The following is a 22,457-nucleotide window of genomic DNA, read 5'->3' on the forward strand; positions in this document are numbered from 1 at the left end:
GGCACTCATTTCCGCCTCCCGCAAGAACAAACCTCTCTCCTCCTCCTACTCCTCGGGTGGCTCCCAGCCCGGCCGTTTCCACCACCCCGGGAGAGGTGAACCCATGCAGCTGAGCCGGAAGCGCCTCTCTCCCGCTAGGCGACTCCGGAGATTGAGAGCGGGTGAGTGTATATATTGCAGCCAGTCCGGCCACTTCTATGCTACTTGGCCCCATCGGCCAAAGAATGAAGGTTCACCAGTAGAAAGGGGGACACTGGTGATCCAGACGATAGTCCCTTCCGTTCCCAGAACCCCGATGCAGATCCTGGCTACTTTATGTTACAACAAACAATCCCTGCCTCTGTGAGCTGCAGTGGACTCCACTGCTGAGGGATACCTTCTGAATGAAGATATAGCTTCCCAGGCCGGACTTTCTCGGGAACCGTTGAGTACCCCTCTGGAAGCCCAGTCACTGGACGTTAGACTTCTGGCCCGAGTCACTCACTGCACACCACCACTGTTTCTTATTCTGCCTGGGAGCCATCGGGATCAGGTAAAATATAACGTGATTTCCTCTCCGCAAGCTCCTATCGTTCTTGGGTATCCCGGTTAAGCCACCACAAATCCCACTTTGATTGGTCCACTGGGAAGATAGCCGTTCTGTCACTCCACTTGTCTTCAATCACCCCGACTTTTCCAAGGTTCCTGCAGTGTACCACGATCTGGGAGATGTGTTCAGCAAACAACGGGCTCTTTCCCTGCCTCCACATGATTGTGCTATTGAAACCAGAGAATTGTGAAATCTTCTTAAGGATAGTAAATAAATGAAGGATGAGGTGGCTCATAAATATGAACAAGTACTTATGGAGTAACATCTAGAGATTTTTCATACGAAATTCAGGAACTTAGTAGATGCTGATAGAACTGAGAACTTGGATAAATGTATAACTTCGTGTCTGGAATCCAAGATGGCCGCGAGGAGCTGAAGAAACTTCTGGAAACACATGCCTATAACCAGGGATTGGCTGCCGTTGAGAAGTATGGAGAAGGGGCTCTGAATGATCCCAAAATGTATGCACAGACCATTCTGAAAGTCACAAAAAGTATAATGCATTAGTGATGTCAGCTTTCAACAATGACGCTGTTTTTGTGGCTGTGTTACATAAGGTTTGGGGCCGTTTCCTTAATAGTAATGCGGTCACAAGAATGGCTCAGTCGTCAAGTAAATCTCCAGAGTGATTAGCAGAATGCGGTGACTCTCTACTGAAGATAAAGCAAGAAATCTGACCAGTGATGTAAGTAGCCAAAACAAACCAACCACTCGTGCAGCTAAGAAAAGTAAGCAGTCCTGAACATTTGTCTGTAATTGAGCAAGAAAAGCGTTCACTGATTTGCACAAAAGAGAGACCGGTATCTATCAGACGTTATACCCTCCTGCCAAACCCCATCCACCCGCCCGAGTTGTCAACAGTCCGGTCAAGCCTGTTGGTACGCCTGAAGGCTCCTATGGGGGCGGGGGTACAATCGCGGTCTGGGCCATTGACTCCTCATTTTATTCTAATTCCCTTTTCCCTGTGTTCTACGGGGTTCCTTGATTAAGGCACCTGCTTCTCATCTGAACCGGCAGCATAAAAACTCCGGCGGACATCGACTCAGCGCGGGACGGTCACCAGAGCCGGTGCGACAATGCACGTTCCAGGTCGCCGAGAATACTGGATTCTCAGTTTTATCAGTGCCTGGGGTTGCTTCGGGAATTCTGACGTTTTCTTGTGCAGCAGACTATAGCCGGCCGTTTCCCGCTACTCCGAGTCAAGATACGAATTATCTTTTGTTGTTTTGTTTCGTTGTTTCGTGCCCAGATGAGTATTGCTGGCCGTTTGCCGGTACTCTGAATCAGGACACAAATTGTCTGTCGCGGTTTGGTTTTGTCGCTTTGTGTCCAGATGAGTATTGCTGGGCCGATTACCGCTTCATGTGCTGCTCCGAGTCAAGATGCAACAATTTATTGTTCCTGTTTTAAAATGCGTTCGTGGAATTATGGTGGGAAGTTCTCGGTCATTTATTGTTACATTTCATCTTGTGTAACACCGTTATTCGCTTGCGTGTTCGCAGGTAACACTGACTGTAAACTCTCCAGTCAATATGAGACTGAACATTTCTCTCCGCAGGTCATCAAGCCTGAGCTCTTTCTGTGCTGATCACAATGAAAACGGCAGTTGACCTCAACGGAGCTTTCTCGTCTGTTAATATGTTACTCGCCACATTCATGTCAGGAGTGGGAACAGAAATTAACGGTGAGGCTGCAACGTCGGAGAGAGCACCTGAAGACCGGGGAAATAAGTCGAGGAACTGCACAGTATGCCTCTCTTACACCCTGGGGCCGGGATCCCGTACAGGGGACGCCGAACCGACGGAAGACTTGGGAACTGAGCATCGTGCCTTCCCAATGAACCCCGACAGGGCAAGCCACCTAGGCTCTCCAACCCGGAGGACACAATGGAGCGCATCACCCGCCTCTCTCGTGCTTCGAACTGGGGAACCCCATACGCCGCAGCCATTGGAGCACGGGCAACATGGTACGGACCACAGACGCCGCCGGAGCAAGAAAATCCCAACGGGCATCAGAAGTTAACGCCACCCAGAAAATCCCCAGGTACAATGGTATCATCCTCAATGGAGCCTTGCCTCGTGCAAGTCAAATTTTCTTCATGGTATAACGGGTGGACCTTCACCGAAACTGCGGTGCACCATGTCCTGGACTGGGATACCTTGCGATCCCTCCTCAGCCTACCGCTGACTGGAGCGGAGTTTCGGGCAGAGGCCATTGGAGGAAGAAACGAGAGAAAAGCTGGGCAGTAGACGGCGTCGTCTGGGAGAAAGTCTGGGGACTTTCGCAGAAGATATCCGCCACTGTGCTCGCATGGCTATTCGCAGTTCCCTGTTGAGGCCCAGGAAGAGCTTGCCCTCCCCACCTTTGTAAAGGCCCTGACGACAGAATGCTTTCTGCAGCATCTTCGCACGACATCACATTAACGATGGCCGAGGCGGAGATGGTAGAGCTACTTTAACTCCCCCAGCCCTAACGGCGTTCCAGCGTCGCCACGCACGCCGCAAACCCGAGCTTCTGTCTCCGAGGCGGAGGAGGAAACTGACGAGAAAGAGCCCGTGCGACTTGTACGACCAGTGCCTCGCAAGCCGCACGGCCTGCTACAGAGCGATCTCCGCTGCCTGTGCATCGAGGTGGCCCACGACAGCCCGCAGCAGGGCCCATGACAGCCCACCGCAGCCATCGGGTAGCGAGCGGGCGGAGCCGGTGGGCCGTTTGTGTGAAGGGCAAGGCTTATACTTGGACTGCCTGGTGGAGGGCATCAGATCACCATTATCCGTCCGGGTGTGCTCCTCAACAATAACAACTATCCATGCCCGGATGGATAACGTCGGCGGTCAAGCGCCCGTCAATGAGTTCTCACAATATTTGTGTGAGCAGCCGGTCCTGCACTATGTGCAATGAGGTGTACCTGCGCATGTACAGGTGGACTTGGTTTATAATAGACTAAAATTCAAGTGTTCATAAAACTGAAGGCATTCGGAAAGAAACTGTTCTTGTACCTATTTGTCCTAGCATACAGTGATCTAAAGCGCCTACCAGAAGGAACGAGTTGAAACAGGAGATGTGCAGGGTGTGATGGGTCTACAAAGATGCTACGTGCATTTAAATGCAGCACCTCCAGTCCTGCCTTCCTTGCACTTATACGTTTTGTCTTTGTGGTACATCTTAACTCTTTGTTCGTTCTGCAGTTGGTCATATGGTAGGAACAGACAAAGCTTTAGTAAACCTGTGGACTGTGGCCGTGGCATGTAGACCACAGTCAGAGCCACAGTCAATAAAAATCATTCAAGTGATTTACCCCGTCGTCGCTATCACTGCTCTTCCTGGTGAGTCCCTCTCCAAAGATCATTTATATAACGATATTTAACTTTTGCTTTCATTCGAATGTGTAGCACCCATTTGAAATGTATGCTGTTGTCGCGCATTGTGGGTATGAAAACTTCAACGGTTAAAATTCTGCAAATGATTATGTCACTGCGGCTCTTCTAATTGTGAAATTGTAATGATGAGTGGTCTAATGGGCAAAACTCTGTTCAAGCGTTGTACATCTCAGTTCATGACCCAGGCTCTCATATTTTGCATCTATAAACGTCGCTTCTTTCAATCCCTGCATCCTCCCCTCCAAAATACTTCTGCTGAATGGAGATGTTTCCTCGCCCTGTGCTTCCATTGCTTTTTAAGCTGAGATCCAAATCCGCAATATTCACGGAGACAACTGCTCTGACTGTGGTCTACACGCCACGGCACAGTCCATGGGTTTGCTAAAACTTTGTCGGTTGCTACCATATGACCAACTGCAGAAAGAACAAAGAGTTAAGATGTACCACAAAGGCAAAATTTATATGTGCAAGGAAGGCAGGACTGGAGGTGCTGTATTTAAATGCACCTATCATTCGGATTAAGGTCGACGATCTTGTGGCGCATTAGAGACTGGTCCTTATGATGTTGACGGCATGGCTGAGTCTTGGCTGAAAGAAGGATATAGTTGGAAGTTTAAAGGAAATACTAAATATCGAAAGGAAGGTCAGTAACGTATAGGCGGTGGTGTGTCTCCATTCGTAAGAAATGGAATTACATCATTAGCAAGAGGTGCAATATGGTCAGAGAATGTCGAATCCATGTTTGTGGAGTTAAAAAAAAAAAACTTCAAGGGTTAAAAAAATTGTTAATGGAGGGCAAATATAGAAAGGAATTCGGAAAATCAGGTCTGCATCAGAATCAACTTTATTATCACCTGAAATTTGGTAACTTAGCAGTAACAGTTCAATTCAACAAATGATATAGAAGAGAAAAAAAAACAAAAATAATAATAAATACTTAAATCAATTACAGTGTACGTTTATCGAATAGATGAATAATCGTGCAAAACAGAAATAATATATATTAAATAACTGATGGAAGTTTGACAATGTTTCAGGTTTTCTTCGATAACTTTTGAAGACATGCTGGACAAAGGACAGATCCTCCTAAATGAAAATAGGACGTTAAGTGTGATGACCCTCTCCACCTCTGACCCTCCGACAAATACTAGCTCATCGATCTTCGGTGTCCTGTTCTTGAAGTCACTAATCAGCTCCACCTTCTTGCTGACATTGAGTGAGAGTTGCTGTCGTAGAACTACTCAGACAGATTTTCAACCTTTCTCCTATATACTGATTTATCAAGGCCATTCATTCGTTAAACGGCAGTCGTGTATACAGTAGGGTTAAACATAGCATTGAAGCTGTGATTAGCCTCAGTCATCAACATAACGTAAGTAGAGCAGGGGCGAAGCACACAAACCTGCGGCGCACCTGTGCTAATGCAGGTTATGGAGGGGATGTTTTTGCGAATCTGAACTGACCGGGGACTGCAGATAAGGAACTCGAAGATCTAATTGCACAAGGAGATAGTAACGCCAAGGTCCTGAAGCTTGTTCATTAGACGTGTGGGATGACAGTATTGGATGTCGAATTGCAGTGGATGAAGAACATCCCGATGCATGCGTCTTCCCTGTCCCAGTGTTGCAGCGCTCACTGAAGAGCTAATTAAATTGCCTCTGCTGTGGACCTGTTGTGACCATAGGTAAACTGGAGCGGATCTAAGTTTCTTCTCAGGCAGGAGTTGATATGCTTCCTAACAAAAGCATTTCATCATAGTGGATGTAATTGCGACTAGCCGAGAGTACTTGAGGCTGATGTCTACAGTCTTCTCAGTCACCAGTATAATTAAAGCCTGCATGAGCCAGGTAGTTGCCTCAGACTGTCTGTGCGATATATTAAAGACCTCAGTGAAAACCCCAGACAGTTGATCAGCTCGGGTCATTAGTACTCGGCCACGTACTCAGTCTGGACCGAATGCTTACCGTCCTTTCACCCTCCTGAATGACGCTGTCATGTCGGGCATGAGACTGAAATCATCGGGTCATCGAAAGCTGTCGGAGCTCTTGAAGGTGCTCCTTGTCTGACGGCTAGTGCAAGCTTAGAGGGCATTGTGATTATCTGGATCACCTCGGTCGCTTGGCTTCACTTTATAAGAAGCGACAGCATTCAAGCCCTGCCAGCGCTGTCGAGCATTTGTCAGTGATTCAGGTGTGGCCCTCAGCAAACGGTTCAGCCAGGGATTCTGAATGGAGAAAACTCTGAATGACTTGATGGGCAAACGCTCTCCTACGACTGTTTTTGTAAAGTCCGTGACAACCATTCAGACCCTCCGATGAGTCCTTAGCAGGACCAGGTTCGCGAACTAGAAACAATCCTATAGCCGCCCCCTGCCTCCCATCGTATAGTAGTAGTCATAGTCATACTTTATTGATCCCAGGGGAAATTGGTTTCCGTTACAGTTGCACCATAAATAATAAATATTAATAAAACCGTAAATAGTTAAATAGTAATATGTAAATTGTGCCAGGAAATAAGTCCAGGACCAGCCTATTGGCTCAGGGTGTCTGACCCTCCAAGGAAAGAGTTGTAAAGTTTGATGGCCACAGGCAGGAATGACTTCCTATGACGCTCAGTGCTGCATCTCGGTGGAATGAGTCTCTGGCTGAATGTACTCCTGAGCCCACCCAGTACATTATGTAGTGGATGGGAGACATTGTCCAAGAAGGCATGCAACTTAGACAGCATCCTCTTTTCAGACACCACCGTGAGAGAGTCCAGTTTCATCCCCACAACATCACTGGCCTTACGAATGAGTTTGTTCATCCTGTTGGTGTCTGCTACCCTCAGCCTGCTGCCCCAGCACACAACAGCAAACATGATAGCACTGGCCACCACAGACTCGTAGAACATCCTCAGCATCGTCCGGCAGATGTTAAAGGACCTCAGTCGCCTCAGGAAGTAGAGACGGCTCTGATCCTTCTTGTAGACAGCCTCAGTGCTCTTTGACCAGTCCAGTTTATTGTCAATTCGTATCCCCAGGTATTTGTAATCCTCCACCATGTCCACACTGACCCCCTGGATGGAAACAGGGGTCACTGGTACCTTAGCTCTCCACAGGTCTACCACCAGCTCCTTAGTCTTTTTCACATTAAGCTGCAGATAATTCTGCTCACCCCATATGACAAAGATTCCTACCGTAGCCCTGTACTCAGCCTCATCTCCCTTGCTGATGCATCCAACTACGGCAGAGTCATCTGAAAACTTCTGAAGATGACAAGACTCTCTGCAGTAGTTGAAGTCCAAGGTGCAAATGGTGAAGAGAAAGGGTATGGGCAGAGATTTCTTCAAATAAGCCTGATTGAAGTTTCGCGTCAATGGTTTTAAAGACTGATTAAAGTCACCAAAATTATTTGGAAGAATTCGAGCTGGACGGTTTTTTGTTTGTTGATGACATCATTCAATATCTCCCGTGCCTGCTTAACGCCGGCATTCAGTGGTCAAGATCACGAGGAACTGTCTTGTATTTAGTCATTAGATGTTTCAGATTGGGGGAACCAGAGTGCGACAAGAGAGCTGAGTCCTAGCAACTCAAAGAGTTTATTCTGAAACACAACTTTGCCGGGTTGAGGGAGAACAAAGTGCCACGGAACGGGGAGGTGCCCCGAAAGATTTAGATTACACAGTCATGTCTGTGAGGTGACAGGATGTTTATTTCTCTATCACTGCAGGCGAGAGCTAAGTTGGGACAGTCCCGTGTAGGTTTGGTGCGGGCCACAGTCCCATCCGTCTCCACGGATTTATGGGGTGAAATCAGCTGAGGTTGCAGGCCGGTAGCCCGGCAGCTGGGTCTCCATCTCCGCAATGCACTGGACGACCAGGCGAAGCGACAGCCTTGAGTTGGGAGTCAAGAGTAACCCAAAGTGAAAAGAATTGAATGGACTGGTGGCGCACGAACCGAGTGGGCGCCAGGCTGTCACAAGATCCCAAGGGCGGGTCGTCAGAGGCCACGATGTCGGTGGCGTGAGAAAAAGATTCGGTTTGGCGTCCAAGCTGCACACTCATAGTCCCATTCAGAAAGTACTCTGCTGCGCCGGAATCCACCAAAGCCTCCCAGGCGTGTAGAGCCGACGGATTGTGGAGAAGGAAAGCGGGAGAGAGACGGGCTATGGTAATGGAACGAGGGGCTGGGGAGAGGCGACTCAGTTGATATTCGATGCGTTGGTGATCGGCTTCACCCTATTGGCTACGCAGGTTTTTGTTTCCTCCACCGACAGATTGTGGAGAAGGACAGCGGGAGAGAGATGGGCTATGGCAATGGAACGAGGGGCTGGTGCGAGGCGACTCAGTTGATATTCGATGCCTTGGTGGTCGGCTTCACCGTATTGGCTACGCAGGTTTTTGTTTCCTCCACCGACGCTCGGTCTCCTGAGGAGGTTAATGAATCTCTCTCTAACCACGTGGGGTCTGGAGCCATTGGTGATGAGGCTAGTTCCATAAGATCGCGGTCAATACGGAGAGCCAGTCTCATGTGGTTTTAGAGGTCGGTGGGCAACTCCCGTGCAACCAGCTCATCTATTAATTGCTCCGAGAGGCCGCAATGGAAATGGACAAGTGGCTCTTCCGCCATTCTAGCCGAACCCCGGGACGAGGGTCCTGAATTCCACGGGTACAATCCTTGTCGCAGGTGAGGTATCAGATCCACTGCCTCCTCTACGCATCCCGGATGGTCGGAGACCCGGCGCCTGTCAGCGGTGAAACCCCATATCTATTGTAAATGCTGACTTTATTAGCGGTGCCCAGGTCAGAGAAGTCAATAGCAGACTAAGAAGACGATCTTGTTACTGTGTCTAGAATACAGAGAATACTGGATATCGAAGTCTAAGACGCTCTGGGACAGGAAGTTGCAGCATCGGGTTGGAGATCCGTCGAATCCGTTTGGATAGGAGAATCCGCGGTTCAGAGGGAGGACGATTACACGCGTGGAGTCGCTACACCGAGGCGCAGAGTTGAATGAGAGCGGCGGACGGCAGTTATTGGTTTCCTGCTGCTTCCAGATCGTCTGCTCTTGTCGGCGGACGATTTCTTTTAGGCAAACATACTCTTGGATCAATCGAAATTTCACTTATGCTGTCCGGAAATGTAGAGATGTCCAGCACTACTCTCACATTGGGGATAATCACCACATACCTCAGTATTGACCACGATCTGCCGATCAGTGTCCATCTAATGAATTTAATCCCGTAACCCACGCCTCATTTATTTACGATTGCAGAAAGTATCTCGTCCCAGTGAAAGCCTCTCCTTGTGTGCCATTCAGTTCAGAGCACTCAATACAGAATAACATTGTCGCGGAGAAACCACAGAATAGAGAATATTGTGTTATATTTCCAACGGAAGTGCAGGTCAGCTGTTTACATAGAACATAAAACATAGAACATAGAATAGTACAGCACAGTACAGGCTCTTCGGCCCACAATGTTGTGCCGACCCTCAAACCCTGCCTCCCATATAACCCCCCACCTTAGATTCCTCCATATACCTGTCTAGTAGTCTCTTAAACTTCACTAGTGTATCTGCCTCCACCACTGACTCAGGCAGTGCATTCCATCACCAACCACTCTCTGAGTAAAAAAACCTTCCTCTAATATCCCCCTAGAACTTCCCACCCCTTACCTTAAAGCCATGTCCTCTTGTATTCAGCAGTGGAGCCCTGGGGAAGAGGTGCTGGCTATCCACTCTATTTATTCCTCTTATTATCTTGTACACCTCTATCATGTCTCCTCTCATCCTCCTTCTCTCCAAAGAGTAAAGCCCTAGCACCCTTAATCTCTGATCACAATGCATACTTTCTAAACCAGGCAGCATCCTGGTAAATCTCCTCTGTACCCTTTCCAATGCTTCCACATCCTTCCTATAGTGAGGTGACCAGAACTGGATACAATACTCCAAGTGTGGCCTAACCAGAGTTTTATAGAGCTGCATCATTACATCGCGACATTTCCTTAGTCTTTTTCTGCTCCCATCTTCACTCCCTCGATTGGGCTGGAACGGTGTCAAGAATCTCTTGTCAATGATCTCGCTATCACTCAATACAAACCGCTCTCTATAAGAGTTGGATTTCAGTTATAATGAGTTGGGGAACTCGCAAATGAGTCTTGTGTCCGTGGATATGAGAACAGGCAATGTAAGATACAGGAACTGATATCAGCATCAGTCTGTGAGAGATTCTGTACAGAATCACCGACTGCTAGTGTTACCAGTCATTGTGTTGTTGACAAAGGCTGGGAGTCTGCACAGTCTCCTCTATTTCCATCACCCTCTGTCTGTTTGAACTCTGGGGAATACAGAACCAGTCTCACAGAGTATTGCATCGAAGGTGTCGTCTCCGCTCTTGATAAAAAAAACAGTTACTTAAAGAGCAGTATCTGGGATCAAACTTTTGTACCCAGCGATCTGCCCCCACTCTCCATCACCTCACACTGACCCTTTCCACTATGGAATCCGTCGTGCGAGTGTTTGTTTAAATATTTAGCATGTTACCACCGTTATCACTGGATCCAGTGCCTTTTCTTGTGACTCACTTTTTGAAATAGATATGAAATATACTGCCATTCACTGTAATGGATACTGATGTACAATCTGTTTACTTTCTCTTTATTCTTTGCACTGTTTCAGGCTAAGCGGGAAGCAGCTCATTTCGGAGCAAAAGAAACAACTGAGGTCACTTTGATCAATGATGGCCGTCCCTTGCTGCCAAATAATTAGTTCTTATGAGGAAAAAATTACAAACGTTCGTCCCCGACAGAAATTCACCTGGTGAACTCACTCGCGTCCGAAACAGGCTGACAGGTACTGATCTGCATTTTCTTTCAGAGCTAACTGATGGCCACATGTCAGATCCCAGAAGGTTACCGACGTTAGAGTAAATCAGGTTATGCAGAGGGACAACATAAATGTATTCGTGGATTTCTTCAATGAATTACAGAGACATGATTGCTCATATTCTCACTGACCTCTGTCGTTACTGAAAGTCTTCTCTGCCGTCAGGATTCGAAGGCAATTGCCCCGATTCCTCGCTCTATCAGGATCTAACAAGAAATAATCTGTGAATCATTAATTTTTATTGTTTGTTGTTTGATTGGCGACTAAGATGGAAAACCGGTCGCTCCGGCTCAGCAGAACATCATTTTGACCACATGTCTTTCTGTGATTCGCAATAGCTGCGATGAAACTTTAGGTTCAGAATCGAAATTCTAGCGACACAAAACATTAAACTATTTCCTTTTACAGTGAACATATTATTATCAATACCATACCACAAAGAAACCATGCCAACAGACAACGCCACGGGAAATTAAAACCATTAATTTAATTTCGCTTTTTGCCGGTGGCGATCCGGATCCCTGATGGAATTGTGCCGGCTGAAAGAGCAAGAATGGAATGAAACCGAACATTACGTAGGACGGGAAGGCTTGGCCTGACGTACATTTTTCTTGGTCAATGACAGAATAAACCTACAGGGAAATATTATCAGCATTTTCATCTCTTCCCTGAATTTCGTTTGTGTCACTGCATAAATACAGGTGTTTGTACAGGAACTGAGCCGGGTGAGTACGTGTCCGGTTTCAGAAACTATGTATGCAGTTGAGTAATAGTCGTGATCAGAACGCTTGCTGAAACCGACAATAAAATGATTCACAGCCGTTGTCAGACTGAGTAACATGAAGATGCCCGATACACTAAACAGTAAAATTATTGACTTTCTTCTGCTTTCCATTTCCGGGTCACGAGAATTCTCATTCTTGTGATTTCGGAATCCTTTTCGGGATTTGCTAGCGACCAAGATATGTCTGACTGTCAACCCATTAAGTAGAAACATTAAACCAAAGGCGCACACTGTACCTAGGAAAACTTTAAATCGGGTGAACGCGACAAATGCTAACGACCTCATGACATCCATATTGAAGTCAATACCCCATGAAATATTATTAATTCTTAGCAGAGGTTGAAGTACAAACAGATAGGGGATATTCTCTGAAGATACCAGGATCAGAATTATTGCTGCAAGGATTTGCACAGTTTTCACTCTGCAGTACTTTGTTTTAAACTTCTGACAACACATGGCAACAAATCGGTCAAAGGTGAAGGCGACTGTGTACCACTTTGACAGATCCAGACTGACAATTATCAGATACGCCAGTGGGGCACGGAAGCTCGTGTAATTCAGAAAGGTATTTGGAAAACGTGGAATTAAAATTTCCCGCAGAACGACGTGGATGACGATGACGGATAAATCTGACACGGCCATGATCATCATGTAGGCGCAGATACATTCAGAAAGTCCGCAATTTCGCCGGGAAAGTATGATAATTGTCAACAGGTTTGCTGTAAAAGTAATTAAAAGAAGTCAGTAAAGGAACAAGTATTCTCCTGTCCCTGCTGCTCATGTGTTCTCCACTCTTTTTTTAATGAGATGGACCCTTACTGCTTACTGAAGGGCCGTGGACCCCAGAGTGGGAACAGCTGTCACTCCAGCTAGACCCATATAGACCAATGACGGCTAGCCGAGTCACGACACTATGAAAAAGGCTTTGTCAAACACAGATATCTTATGAGTAATTATTTGTAGGATAAGTGTATAAATATATCTTCGAACTAACACTACACCACTACATTCGGAGTGGATCGCTGCCACTTCTTAGATTTGCTGGAGGGAGACGCATGAATGAATTCCGAGCGACCGGGTAAAAGAAAGAGTATTCATACCGAAATACAACATTTGTTTTTTGTTCATTAATTGACAGAAGGTGGGCAGTCAGAGCAAATTCCATTTTTTCCCCTTTATTTATTTTGTTTTTATTATTTCACCCGTTTTCAGAGGTAATGAGGAATGGGGCGCAGTGGAGAGACGGTACTCACATGAAAATCCAACTGGTAAGGAAGGCTCTTCGCTTTCATTGCACAATGCTGATCGGAAGGGTACGTGGAATATCAGGGGTTGGTTTAAGTTCAGAAGTACTGATACTGAAGACTGTTATTTCTCAAAATAATAACAAATAATCATATATCTTTGGTTTCCAAGATTTCGCACAGGTTGTGGCGAGAAAGCAATTGTGTTTCCGGAGATGTTCCCGTCCCATTGTAGTCGAAGCCATTTGGTGAAACAGCGGATCACAGAGATTCTAGACGCAGAATCCCGAAATATTACAGTTTAAAGTGTGTGCATGTACAAGATTGCATGCAGCGTCAAATGGAACAATACATTTACAATAATTTTTTTCAGGGTTTGACGGCCATTCACAAAATCTCCCTTACTGAATGATCTGTTGTCGGCATCAGGGATGAGGATATTCCTTTTGCACAGATCGAGCTGTTGTACCCACGCTCTGCACAGACCGATGTTACTGCACCGCCCAACCTCCCTGGATTATTTAATATCCTTACATGCGGTACTTTACGATGCATTATCTGTACCCACTGCAATATAGAAAAGCAACGAGCTGCGAAATGGTCGGAAACTGTTAGACAATGTGTAACTTTAACTCACCGGGCAAAGCAAAGACCGCTAGAATCGGGTAGCAAACATCTTTCGTCTGTAGCATCGGGGCTCGAGTCATCAACGAATTGCGTTTGAATTTGATTATGTCTTGTCGTTCACGTCAGAGTACAGACGAGATCCTGAAACCCTCCCGTTTTATAGAAAGCCAGAATCCTCAGTGGGAAAAATGTGTGTACAGGTGGTGTTAATTAGAGTCACTTAACAAAAAAGAGGGGATTTTATGGCTCCACGTCGACCGGGTCTAATAAGAATTGCAATGATTCACATTCCAAACGGATCCTATCCCCACCTCCCCCCACCGCAACCCCAGGAAGTGACTCCAGCTCTCGCTCAGTGTTCCTGGAGGGAACATACCTCCAAGCCGATCTGATCTTCCTGCTGCCTCAGATTAATTCAACAAACACGCCATTCCACCATTCAATAAATGGATCTATTATTCTCTGTGGGGATCTCTCGCGCTGAAGTTTATTGTATTGCTTCGGCTATTTTTGCCTACAGGTCTTTGATGATGTATCCTCTTTCCCATTTTTCCTGATGAATCTAACCAAGCGTTAAGGGTGATGGTCCCATCCTAATATTATATACTCGTTTTGATTTCAGACCCTTTCCCACAGAACTGACGGTAACATTCTCTCGTTACGTTAACGTGCTCGCTCCAAACGAGTACACAGGTTCACTCTCCAGCAGTACTGCATATCTCATATTTAATCCGCTGTAGTTAACTCTGCACGATCAATAAATAGTAAGGAAACATCACAAACGATCGGTCAGCACCTCTCGATGGGAAACTGGCGAGCATATTTATGTTGTTTAGACCCTTCCTCCTCTGCACCACATCCTGTCCAGTTACTGTTGATCGGTGCCGCTGCTCTCTTATTGCTGCTCGGCCGGAATCTGAAAACTAATTCATTCAGAGTCCACCGTGTTTAGAAGTGTTGCAGGACAAATGACGGATTTTTACACATTATGATTGTGACCAAATGAGACTGGTTGGTGAATACCGCAGTCTGAAAAGCTTCGATAAATGCAACACAACAGCTGTCCAACACTTCGAAAGTGACTGGTGATGGTTCAGCGTCTCATCAACGGAGATGGTTCGTGTCTAGCCTTGCAGGCGGCCGTTCGACACACTTGTATCATCGGCCACGGGAAAGAAAGTGAAAGGGAAATTGAAACAGCAGTCGGCTACTCAGAACCGTAATCCTGTTAATATACTAACCCTACTCATCTAATCTTGGTTTCTGTTCCAATGACGGAGTGGGATTATTGGGTTTACTCCGACAGCCGGACGATTAGATGTGCGTGTTCCTGTGTCGTGATCAAATAGAGTTACAGGGTTATAGAGGACAGCAGCAGGTATTCGGTCCAACTCTTCTATGTCAACTAAGATGCTCTTCCCAACTCGCCGCATTTACCGGCGTTTGCGCAAAACCTTCTAAACTATTCCAATCTATGGACTCGTGCAACAGTCTTTAAATGTTGTTATGTCCCCTGCCTCAGCCAATTCGCCTGGTTGTTCGTTTTACATAGATACACCACTTGTGTGGAATAGTTGTCAAGCTTTCTGGAAGAAAGAAAACTCTAATGCATTCAATCTAACAAAGGTCCTCATGATTGCACATTTCTCCAATGTCACTCCTTGCCCTCCTCAACGACAAACAACAAAATCACCCCGTGGATTGTCTGGCAGTCCTCTCTGTGCTAGAAACAGTTCCACACACTGCCACTTCACTACATCCAAAAGTATTGTCATCTTTCATATAGCCGGCTAATTAAGGCTGGACATAAAACTCCGATTTGGTGTCACTAGCGTATTGCACATTTGGATCCTGACCTGCCAACTCCTGAAAACCACCGTGACAAAAGCTTGCCTTTCCTGTCTGTCTATATGTGGCAGCACGTTTAGGGAAAAATACACCTGAGCTTTCTCTACACTACCCAGAGCCATCAAATTTACTCTGCATGTCCTATCACGACTCACAGTCTGCGAGTGCTCGTGCAGATTCAATTGTTACATTAACGTGGTCACACCAAATGAGTATCAATGATACTCTGGCGGCGGCATCCACCACGTTTGCCTGGAGGTGGACCACATGGCCGCCGTCCTTCAGCAGCTGCGGTCCCAGCAGGTGCGTACCCTGATGCCGCCTCTTGGTGAGGCCGAGGCCGGGGCCCGGCCCGGGGCCGCCCGCCGTCACCGCACCGTCGGCGGCGTGTAGCCAGTGCGAGGCGGCGGCGGGCGGAGGGGGCGAGGCCCGAGGCCTGAAGCTGGCCTGCCGCTCGTCGCGACCGCCGCCGCCCGCCCCCGCCGCCTGGTACGGCCAGCGCGGCGGCGAGCTGCGAGCCCACTTCCATAGGCCGGTAACCAAGGTGATCATCCCAACGGCGGAGCAGGCGGAAGAGGAGACATCTCCCAACGGCTGCAAAGGCGGATGAGGATGCCCAACAATGGGTAGGGAGGCTTGCGAGCACGCCGCAAGAACTGCCGTAGACCCACAACACTCAGGGCTTGTCTACCTAGCGTGTGAAGTCTGGATTCGGCGGACTGCGCGGAGGAAACCATCACTGGTTCAACGGGCAGAAAGGCGATTCTCAGCAATGCGTCGTGGAGCGCTAAGAGGGCACAGTGAGACACACAGAACACTGCTGGCCATCCACTGCATCCTGACCTATCTCCAGCCGTCTCGACTATGTCTTGCCACTGGGTCCAGATGGGCCGGGACGAGAGAGTGAGGCTGACGACCTGCGCAACTCTCCCTCACTTTAATCCAAGTCAAGCACAAGTCATGACTTCAAACCCAACGCGCAGCCTAAAGTCCTGTGGCGATGGGGGAGTGGCGAAGCGGCAGGTACGGATACACTGGAAGCTGCAGACACAAACCTGCACACAGGCGGCCCAGGGCATAGGGTCGCTCTGTACTGGACCAAAGCAGCAGTTCAGTTCGGCAGCCCCCTGGGTGTCTGAGCAGCCCTCTTTAGGATCGCTCTGCTCACCTCCATGGAGGAAGGGGCTAGAAAAGGTGCGTCAAACATAGTCTGCTTCACTTCACCCTGGCCAGCTTACCGCGGCTGGTGGGGATCCCTCATAGCGGTCGACCTACGACAGTGAAGAAGAAAGTGATGGTGCTCAACCTTGGCACATGGAACGTGAGAACTCCGCGAGATAACGTGAAGGCAGACAGACCAGAGAGAAGAACTGCACTGGTTGCAAAAGAGCTAGCTCGCTACAACGTGGACATAGCAGCTCTCAGCGAAACACGCCTAGCAGACAAGGGCCAGCTGACAGAACGTAGTGGTGGATACAGGTTCTTCTGGAGCGGTCGCAGCAGCGCTGAACGACGAGAAGCAGGCGTGGGATTTGCCATCAATTCTAACCTCGCCCGTAAACTCACCAAGCACCCAGAGAGCATCAACGACCGCCTGATGACACTTCAGCTCCCACTTGCAAACAAGAAGAGTGCTACGCTGATTAGTGCCTACGCTCCCACCATGACCAACCCAGATGACATTAAAGACAAGTTCTATGAAGAACTCGACGCCCTCATCTCAGCAATCCCACAGTCAGAGAAGCTCATCGTTCTCGGGGACTTCAATGCCAGAGTAGGGACAGACTCCCAAACCTGGGAAGGGATCATCGGAAGACACGGCACTGGCAAGTGTAACAACAACGGCCTTCTGCTCCTCAAGACATGTGCCACGCACGACCTTGTCATCACCAACACCCTGTTCCGCCTACCCACCCGCAAGAAGACGTCATGGATGCACCCACGCTCGAAGCACTGGCATGTGATTGACTGCATCATCACCAGGAAGAGGGACAGGATGGGTGTCAGAGTGACGAGAGCCATGTGTGGTGCCGACTGCTGGACCGACCACCGCCTCATTGTGTCCAAGTTCAGGCTTCGCATTCTGCCCATGAGAAGACCCCAAGGGCAGAAGATTGCAAAGAGGCTGAATGTCTCCAAGCTGAAAAGTAGCAGGGTTGCAGAAGAACTCGTCGATGACCTTGAAGGCAGACTGCCAGACACACCACAGGATGACGGGACCAGCGTTGAGGAACAGTGGACGGCCTTCAGTGACGCTGTCTACACTACCGCCCTCGAACACCTCGGACCAGCAACCTGAAGAAAGCAAAGTAAGTCTCCATTAATTCCCACGTGGCAGACCAAATGCAAAGATTACTCGCATTGGCAGTCTTAAGACACAAAATGATTCCCAGAGACACAGGATCTACTTTTTACGATCGCAAGTGACCGTCAGAGCGTTATATTCGGGTTACCTTACTTCATAATTTCCACTTGCGCTCACCCTGCCACCCCCCCCCCCCCGCCCCATCTATCCCTCTTGCTGACAACTCCCCCTACCTGTCACTTTTCCACCTGGTTTTCACTGCTTTCCATGCGTGTTTTTTTTCTGTTGGGAACTTCAATACATGAACCGTGTGCAATCAATTTCAGATCATCATGTAATCTGCTCACGGGTAGTGTAGCCGAGGGGTTTCTGTCTCCAGTCTTTAAAGTGAAGGGGCTTCGAATCACAACACAGCCACGGCTCGAATGTCCCCCTGTGCTTTTTCGAGAAGCTGTCGTTGGGCGGATGGTCGCAACCGACATTCACCAACCTACAGTTGTAACAGAAATCTCTCATACCTCTGATGATCCCGTACATCGATTCTCCTTCCACCCCAGCGCAGTAAAACAGTGGCTAAGATTGTGTCACTAAATTGAACGTAGATTGTTTTTTACAAGTGGAGTCCTCATGTTGTAATTAATTTTGGAAAGAGCTGACCATCCACTCTCCAAACAGACTGGCCGGAGCTCTCATCATTGAAGCCAATCTGTTCTTTACATAGGTGAACCCAACGTAAAAGAACAGGTCGAGGAGAGAATCTCTCTGCCCACCAAAGTCCGCCCCTCATTGAAACATGCGATAGAGACACCATTACAGTTTCTCCACGTTGCTAAAATTACCTCTGCATTGAACGGAGTCACGTCCATGTCTCACTCACGTAATAAATATGTGCACTGATCTGCCAGCGTAAATTAAAACAATAATCCCGATAAAACCCCGCATGGATTTGTTCCTGCTGTACATGACATTAAATCAAAGGTGGAGTCCCGGCCGATATGCAAGCTATCAGTTACCCAGTGAAACCGCGCGACATGCGATGTACCCAGCATACGCGCCGCGCCGCAAATGCTTGGAGGACAGTATCAAAATCCACCTTCCAGCACCCTGACATGGGGTTAAACTGGAGGAATTATCCATGTCATTGCGGCTGTCGTTACAATACAAGGTGAGCGCACGGAATGAAAACTGAAAGGTCCGGAAATGTGCAATTCCTTGGTTACTTTTCACACTAAACTATTGAAACCTGCAGTTGAGACGATTCCATTCTGGAGCAGAATTATAAATCAGTTCTTCCATGTCCAGTGTAATCCGATTTCTGACTTGCTTTACCAAGCTGCTGTTAAAGAATGGAGCCCTCCACCAAATCTACTGACATGCCGATTATCAGATCCTTCAGGCTCTCTGTGACCTGCGACCTCTGATGTGACCGACTCAGCGCTGCTGTAAAATGCTCACATTCCCGCTCTCCTGTCACACGGGGCTCGCTTCCTGATGGTTATTGTGATTAATATAATTTTCCATCCAAAAGAGGTTCTTTGATTATCCGCAGATAAGTGGGTCTGGTTCAGATACGACGGAACAGATTGGAAAATGAAGATTAAGATGGAATTAATGAAACATTAGTGTGATCGTGTGTTTAATAATAGCTCGCTTGTGCACTAGGCGGGGCGAAAGACATTGGTTTCTGACTCTACAGATGCTATTTCTGTTGTCTATGAATTATTTCCTTCAATTAACGTTCTGGCGAGAGTGACGAGAACGGAAGATTGGCGAAGACTGGCGAAGAACTAATCTACAGCGAGAAATGTCAAAATTACAGCTGAATTATCCTTGAGAGGCGGGGAGCCACCATGTGGTGACTGAAGGACACTGCAGCGGCCGATACGTTTTTTGTTGCAACACACATAAAAGTTGCTGGTGAACGCAGCAGACCAGGCAGCATCTCTAGGAAGAGGTACAGTCGGATGTTGTTGGATGTTGCGCCCTGACCAAAACATCACAGCAAATTCGTCGTGAATTTAATAAATATGCCCTATAAAGTTGGCCCTTGTTCCTGAAGTGGGAACGAAGAGTAGGCAAAATTTCGTTTTCTATTGCTTGCGGGCAGAAAAAAATTGTCCTTAAGAGCAGGATGAATAAGTAGAGAGTCGGAGGTGCGGGGTGTCTGGTCAGTGCTCAATAGCGTAGAACATTGAGCTCCTGGCAGCGTTTCTGTGGTGTAGTGGTTATCACGTTCGCTTTACACGCGAAAGGTCTCCAGTTCAATCCTGGACAGAAACACTCTTTAGGCTCCAGGATTTAGGAGGCACGTGATCTCAAAGATCCCGCGAACTTTTACGGTCGTATTTACATTTATTATCATGGAAATACCCCTGCGGGAAATTGAAAAGGAATGGCCAAAAACCTCGTGCATAATCTACAGAGCAAGGGAATTGGGAACCGTTTTGTTTCGAGACAAGATGATGATGCGAGATCGTATATCGGTATAGAGTTATAGTCACTATATTTTAATATGTCGGTCTTGCTGAGTATTGATGCAACATGTAACTACTTACGGAATATCCCACGCGTGCATGCAGATGAGTGATTAACCACTGATGTTTTTCTTTTCTTCGTCGTTAACGTCACGAATAAGTTTATATTTCGGTATACACTTTGCCCTGTGACTCAACACATAGCTCCCGATGTTCCCTCGGCACCCTGTTACCTCTATTACATTATTAAAACATAAGGGTCAGTTATCCTCATCAAACCGGCCACTGTTACGTACATTATTCAATGTCTTGATGGCGGATTTACCACTGATGTTCCAGTCTGCCCACAGTCGATATAAAATATGTATCACTGAAGTTGCAGAAATGTCAGTCAAAATGTATCAGGAGGTATCAGCAGAATGGAAGGGAGAAAACATAAAACTGTACATCGGAAGTAAAGAGACAGATGGGTGGGGAAATCACGGTTTAATCGGTGCCGCCCACAGTATTCATGCGCTGTATGGAAATTCCTTCAGTTTGTGTTTTACTTGTAGATTCCTCGCCTGCGTGGCCGCGGTTGATGCATTTCACTTACTCGGTCCGGACGTTGTGCCGCTCTTCTGCTGTCTCCGGAATCGGATGACGAGAACATACTCCGCTCGATCTGTCTTTGATATCAGTTCGGTACACTCGAGTATTAATCGACACCGCGCTGTGTTTAAACGTTTCTGACGCGTGTTCTGCAGGAAGGTTTCAAACTGGATTATAGAGCACAAATGGCAGATTTTATTGCAGTGTGGAGGATCAGGGGAGTCGTGCTATGCAAGTCTATAGGTCCCTCAAAATTTCCAAACAAGTTAATTGAGAAGCTAAGAAGGTTGATGGCTTAAGAACTAGCAACTCCGGAAAAGTGATCTCACTATTACTTCCCGTATCACGGGCTTAAGAGGGAAAAGATGCTAAGGAAGAACAGGTACTTGTGCGGCTAACAGTTTGTGCAGGAGGAAGGGCATCGTATACACATATTATTGGGCTCTCTTCGAGGTTTGGTGGACTGGTGTAAGAACATTGGTTTTACACCTGCACTGAAAGGGAGTTGATATTCTAACTGGCAAGTTTGATGTATCTGCCCTGGCATTAACATGTGGCATGTGCAGGCCTGGTCTTGGGGGTTGGGCGGGAGAGTGGGAAATGGAACTGCAAGTGAGTAAGTAGGATTGAGTAAAAGGTAGAGACGAGGTCAAGGAATGCCAAAATGAAGTCCAGCCAGGACCCCGTTAATGAGCCCGGTGTCTCCGAGGGGCTGAAGTGAGGTTATGTCAGTAAAGGTGTGTAACACTTAAGACAGACGTACTTAGAACCTGGATTAGTACGTGACACAGTGAGCCAGATATTGCAGAGCTCTGGTTGAGAGAAGGTCAGGGCTGGTCGCTAACCATTCCAGAATTCAGATGATTCAGACAATCCAGAGGGTGAGGTGGTGGTATGGGGGTGGGGGGTCCTGTAGGTAGTAAAGCTGTTTTCTAAAGTTATAAAAATAAAATTTGAAAGTTAAGCATATTACATTAAAGTAAAGAAAGTTGCAATTGAGTTAGTGCAATATAAAATAGCAGATCAAGCATGATGGCAGAATATAGCATCAATGGAAGGAGTCTTGGCAGTGTGGAAGATCAGAGGGATCTTGGGGTCCGAGTCCATAGGACACTGAAACCTGCTGCGCAGGTTGACTCTGTGGTTAAGATGGCATACCTTGCATCGGACGTCATCAACCATAGGATTGAGTTTAGGTGCCGAGAGGTAATGTTACAGCTGTATAGGAACCTGGTCAGAACCCACTTGGAGTACTGTTCTCAGTGCTGATCACCTCATTACAGGCCAGCTGGTGGCGCAATGGGATCAGCGCCGGTCTCTGCAGCGAAGGCTCCCGAGTTCGAATCGCAGTCGGTCCACCGCCGAGGACGCTTTCCTTCCGTGCCGGGTTGAGCGTCGAGCTCCTGACACCACCCGCCAGACAAGGATAGCTGACTTTCTGGTGCGACACGCTCATTACACGAAGGATGTAGAAACTATAGAAAGGGTGCAGAGGAGGTTTACAAGCAGGTTGCCTGGATGGAGAGGGAAGCATGCCCTATGAGAATAGGTTGAGTGAACTTGACCTTTTCTCCGATTAAGGATGAGAAGTGACCTCGTCGAGGTGTATAAGATAATGAGAGGCATTGATAGTGTGGATAGTCAGAGCTTTTTCCCAGCGCTGAAATGGCGAACACGAGAGGGCACAGTATTAAGGTGCTTGGAACTAGGTACAGAAGGCATTTCAGGGGGGAGTTTTTTTTTTACCCAGA

General features: G+C 47.5%; 1 non-coding gene across 1 annotated transcript; it reads left to right on the top strand.

Annotated features, from left to right (window-relative positions):
- The first annotated feature begins 19,848 nt into the window (after window positions 1–19,848).
- trnav-uac (transfer RNA valine (anticodon UAC)) lies at window positions 19,849–19,921 on the top strand. Its single transcript has one exon. It is a non-coding gene; the product is annotated as a tRNA-Val (tRNA).
- Window positions 19,922–22,457: the final 2,536 nt, after the last annotated feature.

Source organism: Mobula birostris, chromosome 13 (assembly GCF_030028105.1).
Source record: "Mobula birostris isolate sMobBir1 chromosome 13, sMobBir1.hap1, whole genome shotgun sequence".
Taxonomy (NCBI): domain Eukaryota; kingdom Metazoa; phylum Chordata; class Chondrichthyes; order Myliobatiformes; family Myliobatidae; genus Mobula; species Mobula birostris.